Here is a 19,910-nt window from a genome sequence, read left to right as displayed (position 1 = left end):
CCCCTTTTGATTTCTAGGTCTTTTGCTTGGCTGCTGTCTGCCTGACAGGCCGCACGGAGTCCTTCGGGTTTCTTCAGGATCTAATCCTGGAGCCTTAATGTCATTGCCTTCTGTATTGTCCACTCAGTCAGGTACTCAGTCAAATACTCAGGAATGATTTCATCAGTGCTTGGAGGTGTGGGGCAGTGAATAAGGGAAGCCCTCATTTCCCTAGAGTTTCAGTTTATCCGAGTTCTACATCCTTTCTGGTTGTTAGCCAACCCTCTAGGAACGTGGGGCGGTGATATTGACAGCCACACTAAGTAGCCTGGGACCACTGATCTGTAGGCGACCGCCACATCCGGAAAGATGGGAGACCTTGATTAATGAATCCATACACTCCTGTGGGTTGCTGCTCCTAACAGGAATGGGTGTGTGTGGTGGGGTGGGAGGCTTGAGGCATGCCTTTCCTCTTCTCACTTTCCTGAAGCTGTGAAGCCCATTATTATGCACATATGATGACCCTGGTTTCTGAGTCTCAGAGCAGAGCCATGGTCAGCAACAAGGTCCACTGCAGAAAGGAAGGAAAATCACACTCTGTGGGTGCGGCCTCTCCTGTTCCATTACACAGCTTCTTCATCCCAGGCCCGTGTGCTTCTCTACACCTAGGGAGTCTTAATGCCCCAGCTAGAACCTGGGGCCTTAGATGCTTCTGAAACTCCAGGTGGTTTGATTCATTCTTTCTATTCATTTACTGGGGGGGGGGGGGGGAACGGACCCAAAAACCAAAAAAAACTTGTTTGAGGGCCTCTGTACAGAAAAGCTTTTAAGCCCAAGTTCCAGGGTGACCAAGGCCTGTTTGTGCCCTCCTCTGAGAGAACCTGAGTCTGAGTTAAATCATCAGAAATGCGCTTACATTTCTGCCCATCCTTTTAGTGAGTCATTCAGGATGGATCATCAGGTGGGGTGTGCTGGGCTTCAACTGACTGAACTCCCAGGTCAAACGGGGGCAATTGCAGGGACATGGTTGACAGGAGCAGGAAGTGGAACGGCCTCCAGGCACACTTTGATCAGGGCCCTGCCTTGCTTTCTTGGTGAGGCTTTGGGCTCTGCACATCTTTCTCCTGGCTTCATTCTCAGGTTCCGTGGTCCCTTACAGCAGCTTAGGAGGAAGAGGTAGCCTCTCTCTGCAGAGTCCTTGAACAGAACTTCCACTTATCTCCCTGGCAAGATCCTCTCAGGACCTGCATCCCCTTCTCAGGCCAACCACGGTGGCAGAGCAGAGGGGACCGCGTCGTCTTAGACTGCTCAGGATCCACCTTTGCGATTGAGGACAAGGGTGTGTGGCTCCTGGTAGGGGATGTGTGGAAGAGATGTGACCAAGAGGCCTCTAAGTGGTTTCTCTGAGAGGATGGAAACAAAAGATGGGCCAGGAGGCCCCGCCTCTTCTCATGGCAAATTCTCCTAGCAAGTCCACCTTGGTTGGTTTGCGTTGTTTGTTTGAAAGCTTAGCATTTTGTACGTTTTCATAGTGACTTTAGTCATATCTCTTTCCAGTGGGCAATTATTTCTATTTTACAGATGAGGAGACCAGCATAGGGAGGTTAGGGTACTGCTGGTCTGCAGGTACTAGCGAGCCAGCCAGATGTGTCTGGCCTGTGGATTCCACTCTATTTCCCTTTGGGGTAGTTTGCAGAGAAAATAGAATCTTAATAGAGGCCCTAAAAGGGGGTTCCTACTGATTCTTCACAGTAAGCAGGGCCTTGGGCACAGTTATCACTTTTCATTTCCAGCTTTTATTAGGAGAATCCTGCCTGCCTTTTTTTTTTTTTTTTTGGTTTGTTAGGCAACAGTGGATGGGAGGAAACTTCATTTCCCAGGTTCTGGGAAGTAACAGAGTGAGCCCTGGAGAAAAGCAGCGCCATTGTGGGCTCACAGTGATTCAGAAGATAGAGCCTCAGATGCTCTTACAGAAATGGGTTTTCTCTTCTTTTCACTTTTCTGCCTGAGGCTGCCGTTTGTTTTCTTAAGCAATAGAGTAACCATTATGTAATCTATACAATGCTTCCTTCCCTTGGGCCCAAGTTAACTGTGCCTTCAACAATGCGGAGTGTCTTTTCATGTTGGCAAAGAGTTTACATAAAGCTAGTGGGAGTCCTAAATTAAACTGCCAAAGCAAAGGCAAACAAGCTGGGGTTTCTGGGCTTCTCCAGACACTGCAGAGACAACATCCCACAGCACAGGCAGCTGATTTGTTGAAACCATCTTGTGCTGGTGCTGGATGCAAGCGTGCTGTGCTCTGTGCAGAGCATGCAATGCCCTGAACATAGTGGCCAGGTGAAAGGGCACTGTTCAGAGCCCACCCCGCCCCTTACCTCTTTTCTACCCCAGGAGACACATTTATCTCAAGAGAAATGAAACAACAGTGGAGACCCACATGGTAGGTGGTGACTACTGACAAGGGAGCTTTGGTAAATGGCCTAGTTTGATTTCTCTTGTGATGAACCAAAAGCAAGTTGCGGGAAGGAAAGGGTTTGTTTGGCCGGTTTACTGATTACAATCTGCAAGCAAGGAAAGCCAAGGCAGGAACAGGTAGGAACTGCAGAAGTGAACATGGAAGAATCCTGCTTACTAGCTTTCTTTCTCTAGCTGGCTCAGGTACCTTTCTTAATACAGCCCAGGCCAACCGCCCACAGATGATACGGCTCTTTGAGGACTGGGCCTTCCTACGTTGACTAACAATCAAGGGAATGCTTCATAGACATGCCCATAGGCCAGTGGTTCTCAGCCTTCCTAATGCTGGGACCCTTTAATACAGTTCCTCAGGGTGTGCTGAACCCCAACCATAAAATTATCTTTGATGCTGCTTCATAACTGTAATTTTGCTACTGTTATGGATCATAATGTAAGTATCTGATAAATATGCGTCCCCTGTGAGGATCTCATTAGACCCCCAGAAGGGTTACGATGCGTAGGTTGAGAACGTCTGGCACAGGCCAGTCTGAATGAGGCAGCTTTTCAGCTGAGGTTCCTTCTTGTCAGGTGTGTTGGAGTTGGTGCTAAGTTGTCAAAAACTCCAACAAGTAACTTAGGTGCTGTCAGTTTCTTCTTTGAGTTCTTGTGTATGTTTTCTCACTTTCAGTTTTCTGTGTGTTTCCCTTATGTTCTCTGCTTACTGTTCTGGGTCACAGACGAAGAGCAATTCAAAGCGCGGCCATTGGTAGACCTCCTCTCCTTGGATTCACTCTCATTGGTTCTCAGCTGTGGAATTTTGGAATTCTGATGACCCTGAACGTGGCAGAATGGTTTGGAGGGGGTCTAGAAAAGGTGTGAAGTCAAGCAGGCCATGAGAAATGCCTGTGGTTAGGCATAGGGTTAAATGTCAGGTAGACATTTTATCCTTCAACGAGACTTTTGAGACTTGCTGACCCTAGCGACCCACCTTGATGGCTGTCATTAGGTGTCATTCAGGTTAACTCCCCACAGCAGAACCGGGCTTTACTCTGTTATAACTACAGCTACTAGAGACTGGGGTTGATGGCACCTGGGAGGTGCCAGGTTGTATGTGTATATGTATGTGCATAGAAATCTTGCTGCTTCTGTGACCTTGGTTTCCAGACTTGTCTGCAGACTAGAATCACCCACAGAGCTTTTTAAAGTAAAAAATGAAGACAACATACTAGCAGGTTTAATTTATACACTTTGGCACTTTGGGGAATAAGCATGCTCTCTCTCTCTCTCTCCCTCCCTCTCTCTCTCTCTCTCTCTCTCTCTCTCTCTCTCTCTCTCTCTCTCTCTCTCTGTGTGTGTATGTGTGTGTGTGTGTACCTGTGGAGATCAGCTTTGGGGTGTAATCCCTCTTCAGATGTTGTCCTCCTTGATTTTTAAGGCAGGGTCTCTTACCTGGCTTAGAACTTGCCAATTAAGCTAGGCTGGCAGGTTGAGCCATAGAGATCTGTCTTTCTCTTTGTTGCTGAGATTACAAGCACACATACCACACCAGATTTCTTTTTAACGTTGGTACTGAGAATCGAACTCTGGTACTCATGCTTGTATGAGAAGCACTTTACTGACTGAGCCATTTCTGTAGCCAAAGTCAGTAAGCTCTTCGGCTGATTCCAGTTGCAGACAGGTTCTGCAACAGTGCTGTGTAATGACTATTCCATGACTATGGTCTGGGGATTATTCTCTATGGAATGGGGATTGTCACAGTAACGACGGTAATGGCCATGTAATGGCTGACATCTCTAGGCCAGGCCATCTGCCGAATTTTTACAGATGTGCCCACTAGTCCTTCCTCTGTTCTCTGTGGGAGGCTGGAGAAGAAAGGAGGGGCCATAGCTTCTGACTGATGTCTGAGGAGTTGACTGATTGGCAGGTAGAGGCCACAGAGGCGGCTGCCGTGCTTGTCTCATTCGCCCCTGAGAGACCACTGTGGTCATCCCGAGTCTGAGATTGAGGTTTCTGTTGTTGTTACCACAGCATAACCTGTCCACATCCTGGTGGATATAGCCATCCTTTTAATAACCACAGTGGATTGAGAAGTCAATATTCAAGACCATATTTTTGAAAAGTTGTGCATTGAGGGTGAGTTTATTTTGACTTGTGGCTTGGGAGGGGAAAAGAACACAGTAAACCAGGCTATTAATCTTAGTCTGGTTGATTCGTCCATGAAAACCACTGTGTATGTCTCAAGAAGCCAGATTAAATCAATTAATAAAGCCCTCGCTTGTGTTTTTGCAGCACTTTTCTCGGGGCATGTCTTGGTGCTCTGTAAACCTCATACCGTCGCTAGTGTGTCTGATGCCTCCCAGAAGGATGGAGGGGCATAAGTTGGTCTGTGGGTTTCCATCAAGTGAGAAAAGGAGCCGTGCTTGTCCAGTGGTGACGGTCTGCGGAGGGGAGCGTGGGAGAGTGCTAGGGTAGGTGGTCCTGGGAGAGCAGGAGAACTGGGCAAAAGCCAGGAAATAGTATTGACAGGAGCTCTGCAGCTAGCTCAGAACGACATCAGGAACGGCAGCATTCCCCACCACCGTGGAGACTGGAAAAGTCCAGCAAGTGGGCGTTTCTCCTTGTGTTTTTCATCAAGCAACAAACATCTCTCTTAACTTTTTTTTTCTTATTTCAGTGTTGGAAAACATTTGTGTGATGAAGGGCAAGGTAAAGATGATTTCATGGACACCCCCCCCCATTTGTCCTGAAAAATCATACCAGATACCAAACCAAGGGTTGCACATTGCTTATTAGTAATTATAAAACACACACACACACACACACACCCCAAAACAGGACTCTTGTTCATGCCTCAGGGAGTCAAACTGAGCTTTGACCTTGAACTCAGTTGTTCTCTGGCAGTGTAGACATGAGCACCTGTGAACTACCTGGCCTAGATCCCAGGTCTGATGGGGTTCGTGGTATGGATTGTGCTCCTTGTAATCAGTAGACAAGTTTCTTGACACCTTGGGCCCTCAGTTTTTCAAAATGTAAAATATTAAAGGTGACTTTCAAAGTTCTTGCCTTCAAAAATTAGGGAGTTCAGTGGAAACCCAGTAGGCTGCTGTGGTTAGTTTTGTCTGTTTGATTTGTTCTAAAATCACCTGGGAAAAGAGCCTCAGTGAAGCGTTGTCTAGATCGGTGAGGTCAAGTTGGCTTGTGGGCATGTATATAGATGATGACCTTGACTTGATTAACTAAGGAGGGGAAACCCGTCCACTGTGAGTGGCAGCATTCCCTAGGCAGGGTTCTCCACTCCCTAAGCAGAAGATCCTGAATGTTGTTAGAGTGGAAAAGGCAAGCTTAGCACAGGCATGCATGCATTGACTTCTTGCTCTGCTCTTTCCTGTGGATGTAATGGGACCATTCCTCTCAAGTTCCTGCAGCTTTGACTTCCCTGCTTGATGGAGGGTAACCTGGAACTGTGAGCTGAAATAAACCCTTTTACCCCTAAGTTCGTTTTGTCAGCGCATTTTATCACAGCAACAGGAAAGGAGACTGAGACATGGGCACACACAAAACCTGTTACATGAAAATGTTAAGCCTAGGGCTTAGGTTAAAGGTATTTTCCTCCTCCTTTGGAGCTGAGAAATGGATGCTGAGTCTCTTGGAGTCTGTGCTGTTTACATGAAACCTGTACCAGGGTTTTAGAGAGGTTCCTGGTTAAACCAGTTGAGCTTCTTTGTGACATGGACCATATTGATATCACCCCCCCCCCCCCATGCAGTATCTTTAACTTGAAATAGTAACTGTGAGAAGCTGAGTTCATTCACACTTTTAGCTCATGTATGAGTTATCCTATTATGTTGTTTAAAGTTATGAATTTCACATGTCAGTGTCTATAGCTAATGACTTAATCATTTAGGCTTCTTGTGAGTGCTATTCAATTCATTCCTCCATGGCGCCTCAATGAGCTCTTGGTTGTAGGGCTGGAGTGACATTAGTCCCCAGACTGGGGTAAGTCAGCACTGATGGCCACAGTGCTCCTGACTAGCTGGCTGCAGCTGTGTGCCAGGTACATACTTTGTATCAGGGACTCTACCAGAGTCAGTGCTGACTCGGGAGTACTGGGCTAGCAAGATGGAATGGCTTTTGCCTAGAGGAAGCTCCTAGGGTTGGAGAAACTGTCATACCATCACAGTAGCTGGAGGCTATCAACAAGCACCTAGGCTTTTGAGAACACGCTCAGGAAAGGATCTGACTTGGTTTGCTCAATGTGGTAAATTGCTGGACATGGCAAAGAACCCAGGCAGGCAGCTGGGGGCTGGAGGTGCTAAAGGCAGCATGTGGTCCCAAGTGCCAGGGGCCACCAGAGGGAGCATCAAGATTCAGTTGACAAACAGCATGGCTGTGACTTAAGGACACAGCCTTCTTGGGACATCTCCTTCCTCCCCTGACTTCTTGAAGCTGAGGCAACAATCCCCACTTTTGAAGTTTACAGGGTGTTTTTCATCTTTATCATTTGTCACTTGCAAGGCCCTGTACCGGAGTAAGATAGTGTATCTTTCATCCCTGGAAGGAAAGGGGTCTCCGTGCAGCTCTGGGTGGCCCCCTAGCAGTGTGTGGCACGGGCTGGAATGTGGTGGGTACATGTTTAAAGAAATATCTGCAGCTCATCCGTGAGCTTCTGACTGTGGGACTCTAATCAATCGCAACTGCAGCCATAGGTCACAAAGCACATAGGGACTCGGAATAGTAGCATGTGACAGCCCCAAGTGCATGTTTGTGCATAGAGTCACTGAAGCTTCAATTGACCGAGGCAATTAATGGGGGGAAATGGTGTGCACCTGGGAGTGGTTTAATAGATATTAACTTGTAATTAAAACTTTCAGGTAAATTGGCTTTTCTTCAGTGGTGTCATATTACCTACTTTTCTTTCCTCCCCTGTGGTCCTGTTTCCATTAATAGATTACCAGCCCCGAGTCTTCTCTGTGCTGCTGGCTCTCTTCAATGCTGTGTGCTTCCTTCCAGATCTTTCCGTATCCCTTGGCCCTGTCTGTGTTTGCCTGCCTACAGCCTTCCCATCCCAGTTACCATCCTTTGAACAATGGGCCTTTCAAGACATTAAAGGGTTCATCCCTACTCCCACCCTGTTATCACAGAATTTTAACTTCTCTGGTGGTTCCTACCACAATTTCCCCACAGATCAGGATAGATACTGTATATACAGATTACACCCTATGATATAAGCGATTTTGCACTTTATTCTTTTCACTTACTAGCCATACGTTTTGTTTTTGTTTTGAGTTAAGGTCTCAGAAATTGAGGTTGGCCTTGAACTCAGTTTATAATAGCTGGGATGACCCTGAACTTCGGATACTCCTGTCTCTACCTCCTAACTGCTAGGATTAGACTAGTGTGCATCACCCTGCCCAGTTTATGTGGTATTCAGGATTGAAACCAAGGCTTCCTACCTAAATGCTAGGCAAGCACTTTAGAAAGGAAGCTATTTTCCCACCTTCCAATAACCATAAAGCTTTTTTAAAAGTTGAAAGATTTAAAAAAAAGATATTTTACACATGTGAATGTTTTGCCTGCATATATGTACATGTACTACATATGTGCTGTAGAGGTCAGAAGGAGGCGGCACTGAAGATATGGACAGTTGAAATCTTCTATGTGGGTGAACTTCACCAGGGTCCTCTACAAGAGCAGTGGGTTGCCCTTAACCACTGAGCTGTCTCTTCAGCCCCAATACTCAGACATTTTAAATCAGTAAATGAACTCCTGCTGTGTGTCAGGCATTGTTTTAGGGGACAAACCAGCACAAAGCAGGTGTTATCGATCTAGGTCTAGTTCTTGGAGAGAGACAGAAGACATTCTGTGTGCTTTCTCAGGAGGTATGGACATGGGAAGAAAAGGTATGTCTGGAGACAAGTCATCAAGCATCTTCTGATGTTACAGTGCACTTACTAACCACATCAGATCTTTGCTGTCAGCACCCTGGAGTGTATTTGGAGTGTCCGGACTATGAATATATGTACAGAGAATGCGTGACTCATGGAGGACAAACTCTTTACTCAGAGATGAGCAAGCAGATTCAAGGAAAAGAAATGCCTTTGCTCAAGACCTGGTAGTTAGGATAGTTTCCATTCGTTCTAAAGTTTCTCTTAGAACCCTATTGTGCCACTTCCCTCGGAAGATCATTTTTATTTCTGTAAATAATACTGCAATGAGCACTTTATACCAGCACCACCCGAGTGAAAATAATCCGTTCACAAATACTGAAACCAAAAGGAAAGGCCGTTATTGACTGAGTTCTTCCATTTGCCAGGTACTGTGCTGCGTCTCTGGCAGCAAGTGTCTGCACGTCCCTCTCTTTTCAGGCGAGCAAAACATTCAGGCCTGGCCGAGCCCTGACCGACTCGGAGCCTGTGTCGACAACCTTCCAAGTCTGAACATGAACATAGGAATGTCAGAAACCATCAGTTTCAGTTACTTTTCGCCTTTGACAAAATACCTGGCCGAGAAGGGAGGGTTTGTTCTGGATCACAGGCTGAAGTCACAATCCATTGTGGCGAGGATCTGATGGCAGCTGGAGCCTGAGATAGCTACACATAGTACATCTGCAGTCAGGGAGCAGAGGTGAACGATGCTGTTCAATTTGTAGCGTGTCCTTTTTATTCAATATGAGACCCCAGCCCATGAGCTAGTACCACACACCTGCAGCGTGGATCGTTCCTCTTCTGAGGAAGGAAACACCGTTGCAGACATTCAAGCTCTGTTGGGCTTTAACTGTATGTAACTGCTCTTCTTCTCGCAAAGGCCGAAGACAGTTTGAATATTGATACTCCCATTTGTTCCTGTAATTTTGCCCAATCATCACTAGAGCAATTATTAGGGTGAAGGTTAGGTCAGAAACGGAGCCTGGACAGTGAGGGATTTGGCTAATTCTGGCTGAAAGAACAGGAGAAAGTGCCGGGCGGTGATGGCGCACACCTTTAATCCCAGCGCTTGGGAGGCAGAGGCAGGCAGATCTCTGAGTTCGAGGCCAGCCTGGTCTACAAAGTGAGTTCCAGGACAGCCAGAGATACACAGAGAAACCCTGTCTCAAAAAAAAAAAAAAAAAGAAAAAAAAAAGAAAAGGAGAAAGTGAGGAAGGCGGGCCTTCCTGCAGATAGACAAACTCTTTGTTCTTGACTTTCTTCATCTAAAGTCGAGCAGAAGTAGAAAACTCTCATGATGGTGCTGGAAGGCCGAGTATGAAATGGGCGGCAGTCGTTCTGTGGACAGCAGCAGGATTGGGAGGCAGTGGGCCTGTCACTCTTCTTTTGTGTGTGTGTGTGTGTGTGTGTGTGTGTGTGTGTGTGTAAGCATGAGATTTCTGTAAAATGCATTTTAAAATGTTTTAAAATGTCATTGATAAATAGGTGGCTTTGGCTACAGCAAGGATTTTCTTGTTTTACAGGGAAAGCTGTGTTTTAATTTTTGTTTTTTACATTGTGTGTGCGCGTGTAACGTATGTACAATATAGCATGTGTGGAGGTCAGAAGACAACTTTCGAGAAGTCGGTTCCCTCTCTGCCTTGTGAGTCCCAGGAGTTGAACTCAGGTGGTCAAGCGTGTTATTCTTTCCCTCCAAGTCATCTCACCAGCCCAGACAGAGCTCATGATGCCAAGGGTGTGCTGTGGAGGTGGGTGGAAGGGACAGCAAAGATTAGGGGTGTGGTGACAGTGGAGTGAGGCTCCGAAATGAATGGCCAATCCAGACACCTTCCTTTCCCATTGCTCTGCTGCTGTCCGAGATCTCATGTCATCTTGTCCCTTCCTAAAGGTGACAGAACCCCAACCTGTGTCCTAGCTTAGGGAGGGCATGTGATCATCGGGCCTAAAAGGCCCAGTGAGTGGTTCTTTGCGCAGCGGGATTGCACCCTCGGTTGAAAGATGCGCATCCTGAGGGAGCATGCCTCTTGAATGTTCCGGCAGTCACCAAGTCTGCAGACAGAGCAGTGGGCTTTGAACTTCACACTGTGTGTCGTATCAGCTGCTCTGTGCCAGCCTACCCCTCATGGGAAAAGCTTTGCCTTGGCTTAGAGGGGGGAAAGGACAGTGTGTACAGAAGAGCTTTCCTTCTTTTTCCATTTCAAATCTTGGCACAAAAAACATGCTTGCCGTTCCTCTTGCAAGTCTCAGCCGCAGATCTCTGTGCTGAAGACTGTGCCGTCGTCGTCCCCTCCAATTTCAGCTTTCCCAGTGACACACAGTTTGCTGCTTTGGGTGGTGGGGCTGCTAATAACTCCAGGTGGTGAATGGGTGGTAGGGAGTACAGCTGTGTGGAAATACAGCACGGAAGAGATACAAATACGGGGAGAAAATGGGAGCCCGTCAGGAGGTTGGTGCATTGATAAGGCCTTTTGCTTTCCTTGATGTTGAAGAAAGCCCTCTGTTATCTTACCTCAGACTCAACTGGTTACTTATTTCATGCTGTGTCTATATGGTGAACTATTATTATATAGCCTCTAACAGTGATGTACGTTCATTGAGCAGGGGTAGCTAAGATATGCTGTGCGGTAGAACATAGCAGATTAGTATTCATATATGAGCCATTCTTACAAAAATATTCTATCTTTATATAGATACATAATAACATTTGGAAGGGTATCCATATGATGTGGGTGGTTGGATCATGAGTATTTATATATTTTTCTTTTTGCTCATATGTATTTTCAAATTTTTGCTTCAGTCAACATATTACTCACAAAGTGGAAAAAAAAATGGTATGGAGGTCCACAGCATCTCAGTTACTGCCCAGCCTTTTACGTGTGGGGAGTCTTCTAGCAATTGGGTATTGTAGCAGGGAGTGCGGCAGAGCCCACTTCCTCTTCCTCTTCTTGTTCCTCCTCCTTCTCCTCCTCTTCTTCCTCTTCTTCTTTTTAAGCTAAGAATCATTAAAAATGACAGTTTATGAAAGTTAAGTGCTCTGAAGGTGAATGAAAGGAAGTAAGTAGGGTTTCACCTTTAGGAAGGAGTCTGGGAGAAATTTTTGCGGCAGAGAGCTGAGACACAGTCATGGGGAGAGAAAGCAGATGTACAGTTCTGAGATGTCACAGCTGATGCAGGACAGTGGGGTCCTTTTTCCTTGATGTCGTTCACAAAGAGAGCTGGAACAAGAGCCTTCAACACCTCCTGTGAGAAATGTGTTCCACTTGGAAATGTGACTGGGACTCATATACAGACCTTTAACTTAAGGGGATCTTGGTCACGAGGACATCAGGGGCTTCAGAGGGCTGGTTAAGGTTTTGTTAAATAGCAGGAAGGTCTTGGGTGTGATAGGGTGGCTTCATCTTTGGTTCTTTTGAAATGGCAGTTCTGACGTCTTTGTCCAATGTGAAATGAGCTTCCAGCCCTATCCCAGGCTTCACTGTCTGCTCTCATCAAATATTCATTGGCTCCTTGTCCACTGGGGGACTGTGGAGTCTGCTTGGAAGCCCAGGCTATGGAGGAGATGGTTGGGAGGAGCCTCTGGTCTGGAAGATTCCCTGTTTTGCTTATCCCAGGAAGAAGGGAGAAATTATCCAGCAGGTTTTGAATCTGACCTGGCTGCATCCAGATCTTGAGGTGGCTTTGGCTCTGCTGTTAGCCAGTGCTATACAAGAGTACCGTGTGGGACAACGAGCCCAGTCCTTGACTGTCAGAGAGGTGGGAAGGCGAGAAAGATGCTCTCCTCCTGAGTGTGCACGTCAGGTGGGTTGTAAGGCAACTGGGTAATGTAGCTTAGAAACCATAAACGTGTTTAGATTCTTGGACCCAGCAATTATAATCCAGGGAATTTATGTGGTCACCACTCATCCTCAAATAGTGGAACAACCAAAGCCTAGATGGCTGCCCCAGCAGCAACAGTTAATAAGGACAACTCTTTGGGGGTCAGAAAGTGCCTTGCTGGACAGTGGATTCTTATCCCCAGGGGCCAGGTAGGAAATGGGAGGTTGGAGATCCTGAGTGAATGAATGGTGCACTTGGGCTCTGCACTCTGGTGTGTACTTCCTTGTCCTGTGGCATTGCCTGGAAATGCAGGGTGCAGAGGCAGGAATCAGGAAGTTGTCAGGAAGGAAGAGAGACAGTTAGACAGTGTTGGAGAAACTGACACTGCAAGAGGTTGAATTAGTGTAATTCCGAGAGCGGGCTCTGAGCCTGACCAGGCTGTACACTCCAGAGTTTTGAAGTGGCTTTGGCTCTGTTATTACCCTGTGTCTCCCAAGAATGCACGTGGGGCGGCGAATGGATGAATGAAAGAAAGACAAAGGGATGAGAACATGGACAGCAGCTTCTGTAGGGAATTAGACATCAGGAAGGGGTCCGTTCCCCCCCCCCCCTAGAGTTGTGCAGCGTCTACATATAATTCAGTTGCACAAACCTCTTCTCACTAGGGAGTGTTGTAGTCTGCTGGCCCTGAGGCCACACTTTTCCAAAACCCTTTACCTAAAGGCTCTTTCTCCTGGCTTCGCTCCGCCCTTGAAAAAAAAAAGCCCCATTGTGAGCAGGTCTAGGGTCAGCTGGCATATTGGATATGGACACATAGCAGTGGAAGGGAACTGAGCTATTGCAGTGTGATGAAATACTCTGAGGCTGTTAAATGCTAAGTGCATCTGTGGGGAAAGAGGAGAAAGGCTTGGGAAATAGTTAATGCTCATCTCGAGATAGCAGTTAAGGCCGTGTGTTAAGGCCTGCGTGGGTGAAGGTTAGAGGAGAGGCATGGACACCTGGTAAAGGTAGCTGGGGTCTGATGGAGACGCCATCCATGTAGTGTCCTCAGCTAAGAGCCCTTTGGTTGCTGTCCCTACAACTCTGGTTTTCTTTGACCCCAGTTCCAATCAGTTATAAACCCAGGGAAATACATGACTACATATCTTAATTTTAGCATTTATTCTTTGCTTGGCTCGGGAGTGATATCTACAGGACCTTGAACATGCCAGCCAAGTGTTCTACAACTAAGCCACCCCCCAGCTCCAGACTGTTGTCAACTTGGACCCCTCCAGAGCCTCTCTGCTGGCCTCCTGGCCTCTATTGTCTCCCACAGTGGGTCCATTTGGACATCCTGTACCAAGTGGTCTTGATAGGAAATATATCAGATTCTGTTTCTCCCTTCGTTACAAGTATCTTTTCCTGTCACTGTGTTAAGATTTGCGGTGGCTTTGGCTTTTTATTGTCCTTCTCTCCTATCCCAGATGTCTCACAGACTTCTCTTGCTCCCTTGCTGCCCCGTTTTCTTGCCTCAGTTCCTCAGGACCAACTCTAAAGGTCCCCCAGCTTTGGCAAAACCTTCAGAGCTGTTCCAAGCAGAGATGGCTCCTTCTTACAACATACATTACAACATTCTCTGTTACAATTTCCAAGCTCTTGCTCTTTTATAGAAACCTCCAGAGACCTCAAAGAGGGACCATGTGTTCTCTACCTCAGACCTTCCCATGAATCCTGGGATATAGTAGAAGGGATAGCACAAAACGTTGATTGAACCCAACAGTTTATCTTAATGTTATAAAGATTTATTCATTTTCATTTGTGTGTATGTGTACATACACATAGGTGTAAGCATGTGGATACAGGTGCCTGTGAAAAGCCTGAGAGTGTCAGATTTCTTAGGAGTGGAAAATGGAAGGCAGTTGTGAGTGGCCTGATGTGAGTGATGGATCCTGATACACAAACACACACACACACACACACACACACACACACACACACACACACACATACACATTAACACATGCACGCACACAAACGTGCACACACACATGCACACACACAAACAGGCACACACACACACACACATGCACACAGACATACACGCACACTCACACACGCATGCACACACACACACATCCTCTGTAAGAACAGTTAAGTGTTCCTAACTGCCGAGCGTCCCTTTAGCTCTGTCATCATCGTCGTCGTGCTTTGAAATTTGAGAAGTAGACAGAGTGTAGTATATATATGTGGAGAATCAGACAGATCTCGGAGCTGACAGATTGCGTTCGAATCCTGGAACTGTCACATACTGAACCCCGCATTCCTCATTTACAAAGCGGACATGAAAACAGTACCAGATGGGTGTCTATGAAAAGCAAAGGAGGAAATGCAAGTCAAAGGCTGCGTACAATGCTTGGCACCGTGTAAGTAGTGAGAGGATTCCAGAGATCTGAGGTAGTGGCCCTGACTGCAGCGTCTCTGACTGGCCAGGCCTCTTTTGCCAACGTCTTCCCGGTGTCCTTCTGCTTGCTTTTGTAATCTAAAACTTCTAAACCTTTGGCCTCAGCTGAATGAAATGTGATTGTGGTGAGGCAGAAGGGGGGAGAAAGAACTGTGGAAGAAGAAATTTAGCCTTTCTTGTAGGGGGCTTGTTTCCTGAGCCAGCTTTCTGCACATGGGCAATGGTGGAGCTTGCTTGTGTTTCTCGCTATGTCCAGAAAATGGGTCCTGGGTCGATGAGGGGGAAGCTGCTCAGAAAGGAGCCTTTTGTGCTCTCAGCAGACCTGTCTCATTGTTTTTAGTCACCAGCCAACTCTTTTCAGAGTATAAGCACCTCAGGGCCAATGTCCACTTCTGATTCCCACAGATAGCATTAAGGCCAGTGGGTGAAGACTGTAGCGAAGTGTTCCTTATGGTTGGAGGTGTTCCAGCTAAACTGGATGTTCATGGGAGAGATTTCTGCAGTTGTTGTGTGGTTGCTTAGAGGGACCAGTCAGATACATGGTGTTACATTCGTGGGCCAATGAATACCAGTGTGTGTCAGGTAAATGGAGCAAGCCTTATTGGATGGTGAGGATAGTTTAATAAAAAATGATGAAAACCCGATGTAGTGTTGAGTCCAAAGCCTCCTGAAGTATAAAGATCTGAGATCTAGGATTCTTGCCCTCAATGTACAACCCCCACCCCAGGCTCTCCTGGATTGCATACCATATTGTCTTCATGAAACTGAAGAGGCAGACAGGCTTACTACAGTAGAAGACACCAGATTGAGTTAACTGGCTACATTTATCAAGGCCAGCGGTTCTTAAATGATGAGTGTTGGGAGTAAAGGGTAGGCTTGTGGGTTCGAACTGCCCCTAAGTTCATGAGTTGGAAAATCATATGCAGATTTGTGTCTATATATGCATCCTCCTAAGGAGAAAAAAAGAAAGTCCATACTTTCATGGGATTTTTCAGTTGGGGTCTTAACCCCCAAAATGCTCAAAACCTTACTTTCATCTTAGTGCTGTGCTCAGAAAACTAAATATAGTTATGGGAGAGGTAATTGTGCTAAACGTTTATATTTCCCTGCTAGTGCTCCGAGTTTTACAGCAGGATTCGAATGAACTAGTAGATGAGACCTTTTTTTGTGTGTTCAGAGGGGAAGGGAGCATTTATTTGCCGAGAGTGACAGTAGGATTAGAAAAGTAATTAAGTGGTGTAGCTCTACATCACATCAGAATTACAGCCCACTCGACGTTTCTGGAGTCGACGACCCCAGAACAAGGGTCTGATTTATCTAAAAAGACTGCCTGTGGTAAGCCACGTTATCAAGTGAGTCTCATTTCTGTTCCCAGACTGATCATTTAACACCTCCCAAGGGCGTCTCTGCGATAGCATCGCAGGCGATAACGGAGCTTCTCCCTAGGCCCTGGGGAGCCTGCCTAGTGCCAGAGCTGCCTCTGGAAGCGCGCGCGAGAGGCTCAGTACCAGGCCCGAGGGGAAAGGCTTGCTGCCAGGAGCCAGACCTCTCCAGGTGCGGGATGCTGGAATGTGGCGTCTCCCTGGGTAATTAGCTCAGAGCCTTGGTCTCTTTTTGAGCTTGTACTTGTTCACCGCCGCAGTAAGACCCTGGCAACCTCCCGAACGCCGCCTCCCGCGAAGGTGCTGCCCCTTTAAGGGAGGGCGTGGTCTCGTATGGCGTGGCCGCGCCCCCCGGCTTTCCTTGGGGCGCGCCGGACCACCTGTCTCCGGCCGCGCCCCGCCCCTTTCCCGAGGGGTGGGAGAAGAGGGCGGGGAGGACGGTCCAGGCTTTACCTTGCGCAGCGGTCGCGCGGCGCATGCGCACGGCCGGACAGGTCCGCGGCGCCCTCACTTCCTGGCACTCCCCCTCCCCCCTTCGCCGTTACCCTGTACATCCGGGTCTCTTGCCCTCCCCACTCCAAGCCGCCGTCGCCGCTGTCGCCTGGCTCTTCGCGGCTCCGCCAGAGGGGCAGGTGCGGAGGGGCTCCCGGTCCGGCCGCCGCCGCCGCCGCCCCGCTCCGGGCCCGGGGCTCCCCCTAGCGCCGTGACGAGCCGCCGGCGGCCGAGAGAAGCGCGGCCGAGTGCCCGAGCTCGCGGCGGGTGAGTGACCGGCCGGTCGTCTCCTCACGCCCCTTGCGCCGCGGCGGGCCGCGCGGCCGCTCTGCGCGCTCCCGGCCCTGCCTGGGCCCGGCCTCCGCCCATTCATTCTCGGCGTCCGCTCTTCCGCCCGGGCCGCGGCGCGTGCGGGAGCCGGCAGCCCCGTGCCGGGCGCTTCTCGGCTCCCCGGCTTTTTTGCCTGCCATCCTGCCCCCGTGCTCCGCTGCGCCCCGACTCCCAGGCTCCTCCGTGCCCCGGCGTTCCCTGCTTTCCGGGCCAGCTCTCCCGGGCCCTCACCCCTCCTTTCCTCGGACCATGCCACGCTTTGCCGGGACACCCTGCGCCCCTGGAGGGTTTGTGTGTCTTTGCTCCCATCGCTGCGTCTTTCACCTATGAGGCCAGACCTTTCAACTTTTAATTCCCCGCGTTTAAAGTCCAGATGCTCAATCCTAGGGTGTGGCCTTAGTGTGTTTCCAACACACACACACACACACACACACACACACACACACACAGCTTTTTATTATAATTACCCAAATCTATGTCTGTCAGAGTCTCGTGAGAGTGGCCATCGGGATGTGTGTGTAATCTCGTGGCTTCTTTGGACCACTCCGCCTCCCTCGTATGTGGTACATTCATTTTTCTCTTGAGCATAAAATTTGTCAAAAAGTGTTCTTTTCAATGATCCCATGCCTGCTTTGCAGCATCACCTGTTTGTACTGTTAGTGAGACTTTTTCTTGCCTCTGACAACTCTTATAGCACTCCTTGTTATCCCTTTCCACTCCACATACTGCTGGGATGCCTGAGCCCTTGCAGAACCACCAAATGCCCGTTCTGGATAAAGCAAAGTTTTCTCATTCGTTGACACTTTCTCTCTTCTCCTGAAGTGTATTAAGTCTGACACCTTTGAACCCTGCTGCGTGAGAAATGTGTTCCAATCAATTTTGAGTTTTTTGAGTCTTATAGTTTGGTATACTGATGTTCCTGTAGCCTAAGGAACTCTTGTCACTTGTGTGTCCTAGCACCTTAGTGCACATAATTTTAGATTAGCATACCCCAAGAAAAAACACACAGATCCTTTTCATGTTTTAATTGTGTTTAGTAGTAGAAATGGAAGCTTAGTGCTGAGGATGAGTGTAGTTGGAGCGTATTTGATAGTCTGTTGTAAAGTTTAACTGAAATTGCCTAATCAGCATCTATAAAATGAACTAACAGCACTTTCTGCACTGTGACTTTCATGGTCCGTTATGGTGAACTCCAGTTCATTTCAGAGCACACATGCCATATATCATGGCAGCCATACCACCCTGTAATGGCCACAGCAGCATTTTCTAATACTTTTTTCTTTCTGAGCAACTAGGTTTTTGTTGTTGTTGTTCTTGGGTTTGGAGGTTCCCCACCACCACCACCACTTTAGGCTTTGAATAGCCACTTTACAGATTTCTCTTTTTAAAAAAAAATTAATGATGTGTGTTTGTGTGTGAAAGTGGAGGAGTCTGCGTGTGATTCTGGAGTTGATTCTGTTTTCTTCCTTCACCATGGGATTCAGGGATTGAACTAAAGTAGCCATGCTTGGGCCATCTCACCCTGCCCCAGCAGCAAGATTTCTCATTCTTTTTTTTCCCCAGAGTGATTTTTTTCAGGATGACTTAGAAAATCCCTTATAACATCAGTAGTGATGTGGCTGCCTTGGAGGAAAGCCTTGCTTTGTAAAATGCTCTACATTTGGTGGTTCTGTAGTGTTATATGTAAATGCACAGAGTATATATACTTTTTTCTTCACTAAGAAGGAGACCATTTAATCAAGGGGGGCTAGGTTAATAAGTTGCTTTTGGTTGTTCCAGCAAAGAGTGAAGGCAGTTGATTTCTTACATGGTATAGGTGATGTTTAATGGAGTTTAAAAATTCATTTCTCTGAGCTTTCTGAAAATAGGTTAAAAATAAGGTGTGTGGAATTGTGCCATGTTCAAGATTATTTGACTTTGAAGCAACCATTTATCTTTACTTAGTAAACAGTAATTGATGGAGAAGTACAGAGTGATGGGTTTTTCATATTATTCCTAGTCTCCTTAGGGAAAAGCCTGGATTATCACTCTTACTAAGTATTGATGCTTCAGTTGTTAAGAGCCAGTAATTTTCTTTTCCCTGTTTAAGGAAAGCAAAAGACTATATTATCTGAAAACACTTGTGTTGGTCTTTATATCCTGTCTATTATTTTTGGTTATTCTTTTATAGCACAGCTTAGCAGTTTCTGCCTGGTGTATAGTGTATGAATTGTTAATATTTTGGGCATCCTAGACTGTAACAGCACTTTGGAACTATTGTAACTATGTGGCAAAAGTTTTAGAGAAAGATATTTTTTGCTCTGAGCTGCAGATCTCAAAATACTAAGTATTTTGAATTTGCTATGTTGGGTTATTAAGTTATTTTGAGATCTTTAGGGGGCAAAGAAGAATAGACATAACATTAGCGTCTAATTTATAGGCTGGATTTGTTTATTTCAAATGGGTGTGTCGATACATATATCTTGCCAGTATTCATGAACAGTAGTCACTTTAGAACATTTCTCATGTGTTTAGTTTGTTTCCCAGAGTTAGCATAAAGTGTTTTGGTTATGGGAGCTCTTCTATATCTGTTTACTAAAGTAGATTAATTTATTCAAAGATTTTTTTTTTAAACACATAGCAAAGATGGCATAATCCAACGGTACAGTGGTAACTTGGTTTTGGACTAGTCATGCTGATATGCTACCAGTAGCTAACACTTGTACTAGGTTTCTTTAGGCCGAGGTAGTACTTTAAGATATGGTTTAATTTTAAAACAGTCTTGTTAGATAAATACTTATACTGCTGTCTGATAGATGAGGAGTCAGGTGCTAGGCTGCAGTGTTGAGCAGCTGCCTTATACCCAGTAAATTAGCTAGATGACAACCTTGGAAGACATAGGTTAACTTTGATTCATTCTTGATCAACATTAGAAAACTAAGGTTCAAAGAGCTTTGGCTATTTGTTCAGGTGGCTTCTAGGTAGAATACCTTTTTGACTCACAGTCTTTAAATACATTTTTATTTCAAGGTATTCGTTTGAGGCCTTATTTTACATTAAATATTTAGATGGTATTCTTTAGGCAAGAAATCTTTTTGCATTCTTTTCTCCCCT

General features: G+C 46.7%; 1 protein-coding gene across 22 annotated transcripts in view; it reads left to right on the top strand.

Annotated features, from left to right (window-relative positions):
• Positions 1–19,910, top strand: part of Cyrib (CYFIP related Rac1 interactor B) — a 131,685-nt gene that overhangs the window by 46,127 nt on the left and 65,648 nt on the right. For 2 of the 22 annotated variants that reach the window (XM_030248478.1, XM_006520766.3), the window contains exon 1: positions 1,543–16,754. The exons of 15 other annotated variants lie outside the window; for them this stretch is intronic. The gene's annotated coding sequence lies outside the window, so the exon portion shown is untranslated. Of the gene's footprint in view, positions 1–1,542; positions 16,755–19,910 lie in introns of those variants that run through there. 5 more of the 22 variants (XM_006520764.4, XM_006520762.4, XM_030248473.1 and 2 more) reach the window with 5 other exon arrangements.

This window comes from Mus musculus, chromosome 15 (assembly GCF_000001635.26).
Source record: "Mus musculus strain C57BL/6J chromosome 15, GRCm38.p6 C57BL/6J".
Lineage (NCBI taxonomy): Eukaryota > Metazoa > Chordata > Mammalia > Rodentia > Muridae > Mus > Mus musculus.
Note: the sequence above shows the minus strand (reverse complement) of the source record. Positions and strands in the feature narration are given on the sequence as shown.